Source organism: Salarias fasciatus, chromosome 5, assembly GCF_902148845.1.
Source record: "Salarias fasciatus chromosome 5, fSalaFa1.1, whole genome shotgun sequence".
NCBI lineage: Eukaryota > Metazoa > Chordata > Actinopteri > Blenniiformes > Blenniidae > Salarias > Salarias fasciatus.
Window position 1 is genome coordinate 9,793,901 of NC_043749.1, and position 5,971 is coordinate 9,799,871.

Genomic DNA, 5,971 nt, shown 5'->3' on the forward strand with positions numbered 1-5,971 from the left:
CACAGCGTCATGCTGGCTTTTAATCTATTTTTAATTAGAGACACTTCCTATTCACTAGGGTGAAAAGGATGAGGTCCCACCGAGATTCGAACTCGGATCGCTGGATTCAAAGTCCAAAGTGCTAACCATTACACCATGGGACCATTCGCGCTTGTCCCATCTAAATTTAGCTATTCAAAGATGTTGGTACTTATTACTAGAAACTATGACGAGGAGTTGTGGTTTGACTTATTTGCGATATCAGGCATAGGATCTGTCCGGGTTTTTTTTTTCTTTGGTAGTCACGCAATACTGCTGAACTATAAACAAGACGGCTTTGTCTACCTTTCGCTGCTCGCTGCCATGCTAAAGCTAAACGCGCTAAGCTGTTGGATGGCAGTGTCGGACTGAACGCATGTGAGCATAATGCTAGCACACGTATGCATGCAAAGTTAAATAGTGGAGGGTGAATACCTCGTTAGGCTGACCGAGCTGCTCCGTATCATCGTGGAAGAATGCATGCAATGAGAATTTGACAAACTGGAGCGCCACACCAGCTACTTACGTCGGTTCCCTTTGCTACTCCTTATCAGATCCGCTCTGTGCAAAAAAATAAAAGATACATTTTCAAAATATTTCTGTACAGTGGCTTTATCAGTGATAGCTGTTTATCAGCTGAAGTCGCATTGTGAACATTTGAACATGCTTAATCTGTGTGAATTTGCAGCATCTGGATAAATACAATCTGCTGTGACCTGGAGGAGACCTGTGGAGTGCGCTGCAATAATACTCCTAATATTTTGTGCTGTTTGTATAACATTATTTTGTTTCATTATCAGAGGTTTTTGAAATTTTTAAATCATGGAATACGATGTAAAATAAATACTGTTGCTCCTCGTCCTGGATGTTTTCCCTGATCCTCCCAGAAGGGGGCGCTAGAGGGACGTTATGAGACCACGTTTGAGCTCCCAGCTGCTGAGGTAGAAGTCTGGAGGAAAACAGAGCAAATGATGGTGTGAGACAGAAGATATCTTTAAAAAACAAATAAAGGATCGCATTGACTAAAACGTGACTCTCTCTCTCTTTTCTCTCTCTCTCTCTCTCTCTCTCTCTCTCTCTCTCTCTCTCTCTCTCTCTCTCTCTCTCTGTTAGTTGTAAAGCAAACAGAGTTCAGTTCGAGCTTCTTCTTAGGATTTAAACTAAAAACAGTTACCTTTGGTCTTTTAAATAACTGAATTCCAGAAATGTTCAAGAACTGCTGTAATTTCCAAATAAATAAAAATAAAATCTTTTCAGCAAGTCATCAAACCACTATACTTAATATTTACCATAAAAAAAACAATTATAAGTGTGTCTTAACTAGAACACAGTGGATGGAAAAAATTATATTTGTTTAGGAATGTGACAGTCCAATCTGATGGCATGGAAGACAGATCCATCTTGAACCTGTTGGTTCTGGAAATAAAATTCTGGTCATGTTTTCCATAAGGCAAAGGACTGCACCTTTTGTGGCAAGGGATCCGTTTAGTCCTGCATGAGTTCCCGGGCCTCCTTCAAGCATCTCCTGTGGTAAATACCCTGTTGGGCTGCTCATTTATTGCCTGTGAGAAACTATGCTGTTTATATCACCTGCCGTATAACTTTACAGTTCAGGGCAGCGCAGCTTAGACACCACACAGTGATGCAGCTGCTACAGTTACTCTCACTCCACATGTAAAAGGTTCTGTCGGAGCCATGTTGAATTTCCATGTTTACATCATTCAGTAATACTGATCCTGAAGGAGCTTAAAAGTGCTGACTCGCTCCACTTTAGTCCCTTCGATCAGGGTGTTTTCTCCTCGTCCCTTTGACCCCATGGGGTCCATCATCATCCAGCTCACCTTGTCCTGTCACCTCATTACAGGTTTTATTTTTTTTAATGTGGACTTGCTGCAGTCACAGAATGTTTATTTGAATACATGAAATCAATACAAGTTATCTGAGTAAACTAAATGGAGCTTATTTTTGAGGCCACTGAGGGCATCCAGATTGTTATCAAAAAAACGTTAGGGCTTTATTTAATTGTTAGAAACATTTTGGACTGCAGTTAGACAATAGACACGTTTTGATATCAATATAAAATATCTGAAAACAAATTTAGATTTTTTTTTTTATATCATGTTGATCTGAACCCTTGATCCATTGGTCACCGCTGCTCCTGTGAGGAGGTGAAGTCTTGAAGAGACAGAAAGTAGCAGATGTTGTATGTTGTTTATTTATGAGGCATCACTCCAAAAACCTAGTTACCTCTGCTCTCTGGTTACATTTAAATGTGCTGCTTACAATGTGAGGTCAGAGGATATTCAAACATTAGTTGTTGCTCTTGTTGACAGTAGACTAAAAAAAAGGGTCCACATACAGTACATGACTGCCAAGAAATACAATGAACTCAAAACCCACTGTTTGACGTTATACTTGTGAATCACTGTTTTTTTCTTCCAAAAAAAAATACTTTGAAAAAAGTTCATGATGAACTCATCTGGAGTGTGATAACAGGATAACAGTCTAGTTATCAGTGACGAGTTCAAAAAAATCCTATTTCTTTCACTGTGTTGTGACCCAATGATGTTTAGAGCTGGCTAAAGTTTGGAAGCACGCCTGACACCCAAAGTTGGATAAGGCGGAACTGAAGATAAATAGTAACAAAGCAAAGCTGAACCAGGATGCAAATTACTGATTATATTCCTATAAACTTAATTGTTGCAAGACTAAAGAAACAACAAAAAGCAAAAATGTACAATAAATCACCAAGCACAACAGGGGTTGGGAAGCTAAATGGTCAAATGGCTATTCTTTGTGTTCTCTGGACTTTTGTACTCTCACCTCTGATTAACTCAAAATACTGTAACAGTCCCTTCAGGAAAAACATCAGACATTTAGTGACTTCAGCGTGTGCGTTACATGTAATCTGCCTCTAATGGTTTTCCAAATGATTCACTTATATCTGGATTTTTAAAATATCTTATTATAGATCACTTTCCTGAATGTAGGCCACGGCTGAAGACAGTATATTCAAGCGTTTTGTCTTCTTTCATGAAAGCCACAGCGTTGATGGCATTGGTGTTATTCTCAAACCGATAAAAGTGAGGCTCTGCTGTGGTGGCAGTGATGTGTGATCAGTGAGAACCGCACTGCTTGGGTGTTTGCATTACTGAGAAAAAGAGGGGGAGGAAGTGCCCATCCTCTCCACCGGTGGCCCTCCTGTCAGCGGCTCCAGGATTCAGTTGCACTCAGCCAGAGTCCCACAGGGTGAGGTGAGTTGTAATAAATGCAGTGCTGATGCTGACAAGGTTCTCACCTACTACATCAACGCTCTCAAAGTGGGATGGGCTGTGCAGGGTTAAGGCGGCAGCGACATCCTGGGTTGAGCTAATGCTGATTGCAAAGCTCATTGTCTGTGATTTGCCTTGGGCAAGCCCGCCTGTGCGGGTTTTGACCACTCGTCTGAGGCATTTCATGATGATAGATGTAAGTGGAATCGGGTGGTGCCCCCCCCCCCCCCCCTTGCAGGATATCCTGAGTTCCTTAGGCATGCCATGGATGGATGGATGTTGTATTGCAGTCAAACATTCCAGAAATGGACGAGGGAAAGATTGAGTGCATCTCCTGATCATGTTGTGCTTTCAGGATCCAGTAAAAAGATGCTCCCAGGTAATGAGAGTGGTTTGGTGTACCTGAGGGCCAGTTTACACTGAAAGAGACAACTGAAACAAACATGTTCCTATCTCAAAACATGTGTTTTGAGAGATATACACATATACACGTGTATATGAAACTGTCTTAGCTTTCCAAGCTTTCCTTGGTCAGCCTGCAAATGTTCAAAAATGCCCTTTAAAAAAAGCATTTAAAAAAAAAGCATTTTGTTACTTCACTATTAAGTATTACCATGCATCAAAGCACAACACAATGCATTTTATTAAGCCCTGAATCACCCTTTTCTAAAAATGCTCATTCTTTAAATGTGCAACATTGCTATGTATTACAATACTTCCTGATCGTTTATGGTTCCTGTACCATCAAATCTGTCTAATTGTTGCTCTGTTACGATGTTATTCATGCCTCTACACTTGTGCCACGAATACTAATTCTCATAGTTCCAGTAGGTCAAGTGTTTCTGATTTATTATTTCCACTCCCCTGATTTCCAAACAGCAAGCCAGCCCGCTGTGAACCACCAGAGCATCTGAGGACACAAAATGGCCGGGGCCAGGATACAAGTCTGACATGGGTGTTGTGGAGCCAAATAAATCCCCGTAAGCAGAACGGCCTGATCCAGAGCTGGTGCCAGACTTGGAAAGCACCCAAGCCACAGGACAAGGATCAACTCTCCATGAGCATAAACCTAACACCCACACATTTTACTACCAGCTATTGCATATGAATCAACAGTTAACAGGCTTATGACACATGTCAAAGGTGCTGGAGGGCTCAGGATGGGCACACTCTCAGGCACAAATAGATCCAGAACACAAAGCTGGCATAAACAAGCCAATAGTTGACACTGAACTTTGAACATTGTGTGCTTTGAAGTTACAGTGGGTCAAGTTGCATGGGTGATTTGAACTGTTTTGCCACCAAACAATCGATACCAAATAACGGCCTAATGTGAAATAAACATGACTATTTTGGAGAATGTACTGGGTTCGTGTTGCTGTGAGGAAAGACAGGAGATGACCAGGTAAAGGTCGAAGGACTGCTACAAACGCTAGAACGATAACCAGGTATTGAAGGATGATATGATGAACAGCTGAAGTTACATTTGCATGGCAATAATACGGAACATAGAAAGGAAAATGTTAACTATGTAATGTTTTTCATTAATCAAAGCTTTTGACAACAGAATAAATGATTGTACATATCACTTCATGAACCGATTTAATTCCACTGAGATGTGAAGACTCTTTAAAAACATCACAGATGTACATTTTGTTTCCATGATTAGTTGAAAGAGGATATGTGACCGGATAGGGCCCTTCTCTCTCTTTCCCTCTCCCCTTCTTATCTGAGGCCTTTACAGTGTTTACATTATAGACACACCTCTGACCTTCACTCAGGCCCCCTCCGCTGGCCCTCACACCACATACACACATAGCCACCACCTCTACAGTCAAATACCAGAGATCCTGTATGCACAGAGCACTTCAAGCAAACACCAAAATAATGTTACAAGCAGGTGCAAGAAAAAAAGGATTTGCATCATGCACAGGACCAAATGAAAACGATGGCGTTGGAGCAGAGATGCAATGTGGCAGAGTTGTTCAATCGTCTATTTTTAGCATACTCTCTGCGATCTGTCATGCATTGCAAATGTATGGCAACATCGCCATGCAGCGGCTCTGCCTCTCAGCCTACCACTGTACTGCAGAGTGGACACACCCCTCCGATACTCACGCCTCGTTGCACACATTTGCAAAGTGTCAAAGAAATCACGCAGCAAAAGCGGCGAAATGAAAGCGCGTCGGCCTGACATGACTCGTGTTATTGTTTCGGCGTCGTGATATCGATTTCGTTGGCGTAGTGGCTTGCTTAGATTTGTAATTTAATACTCAGCGCTCGCGGCTGCAAACAAAAGACAGAGGATGTTAGTGGGGACAAGGCGGCCTCGCGGGGACAGCGTGTACCCGCGGAGACGCCTCCCGTGTCGGAGGCTGGCACGGTGGTCCTCCCACACAGGGGGTCTCCGTTGATTCAGAGATCCGAGGCGAAAGGGTGTTGCTTTAAACCTCACGCGGTCAAAGTTGTTTACCTCTTCGTTACCTCTGACGTCACGACACACCCCTGTTTGAGGGGGCGGGGGCCCCTAGTGACGAACACTGTCATCAACCAATCAGCACCCGGCTGAGCGTAAATCTAACCAATGACCGCACAGAAGACACGCCGTGCCCGTCTGTGATTGGCTATCGTAGGGGCTGGGGGGAAATCCCTCTTTCCCGTAGAGATCCTGGAGAGGGGGC

At 42.8% G+C, this 5,971-nt stretch overlaps 1 non-coding gene across 1 annotated transcript; it reads right to left on the reverse strand.

Annotated features, from left to right (window-relative positions):
• Positions 1-71: 71 nt before the first annotated feature.
• Positions 72-143, reverse strand: trnaq-uug (transfer RNA glutamine (anticodon UUG)). The gene has a single exon. It is a non-coding gene; the product is annotated as a tRNA-Gln (tRNA).
• Positions 144-5,971: the final 5,828 nt, after the last annotated feature.